The sequence below is a fragment of the Bison bison genome, unplaced genomic scaffold, assembly GCF_000754665.1.
Source record: "Bison bison bison isolate TAMUID 2011002044 unplaced genomic scaffold, Bison_UMD1.0 scf7180017863957, whole genome shotgun sequence".
In the NCBI taxonomy this organism is placed as follows: Eukaryota; Metazoa; Chordata; class Mammalia; order Artiodactyla; family Bovidae; genus Bison; species Bison bison.
The window spans coordinates 3,474,850-3,475,751 of record NW_011494529.1 but is presented as its reverse complement, the minus strand read 5'-3'; positions in this window follow the sequence as shown (position 1 = coordinate 3,475,751).

Here is a 902-nt window from a genome sequence, read left to right as displayed (position 1 = left end):
TTTGTATGCAGGTCAGGAAGCAACAGTTAGAACTGGACATGGAACAACAGACTGGTTCCAAATAGGAAAAGGAGTACGTCAAGGCTGTATATTGTCAACCTGCTTATTTAACCTATATGCAGAGTACATCATGAGAAATGCTAGGCTGGAAGAAGCACGAGCTAGAATCAAGATTGCCAGGAGAAATATCAATATCTTCAGATATGCAGATGACACCACCCTTATGGCAGAAAGTGAAGAGGAACTAAAAGCCTCTTGATGAAGGTGAAAGAGGAGAGTGAAAAAGTTGGCTTAAAACTCAACATTCAGAAAATGAAGATCATGGCATCTGGTCCCATCACTTCATGGGAAATAGATGGAGAAACAGTGGAAACAGTGTCAGACTTTATTTTTCTGGGCTCCAAAATCACTGCAGATGGTGACTGCAGCCATGAAATTAAAAGACGCTTACTCCTTGGAAGAAAAGTTATGACCAACCTAGATAGCATATTCAAAAGCAGAGACATTACTTTGCCAACAAAGGTCCGTCTAGTCAAGGCTATGGTTTTTCCAGTGGTCGTGTATGGACCTGAGCATTGGACTGTGATGAAAGCTGAGCACTGAGGAATTGATGCTTTTGAACTGTGGTGTTGGAGAAGACTCTTGAGAGTCCCTTGGACTGCAAGGAGATCCAACCAGTCCATTCTGAAGGAGATCAGCCCTGGGATTTCTTTGGAAAGAATGATGCTAAAGCTGAAACTCCAGTACTTTGGCCACCTTATGCGAAGAGTTGACTCACTGGATAAAACTCTGATTATGGGAGGGATTGGGGGCAGGAGGAGAAGCGGACGACAGAGGATGAGATGGCTGGATGACGTCACTGACTCGATGGACGTGGGTCTGAGTGAACTCCAGGAGTTGGT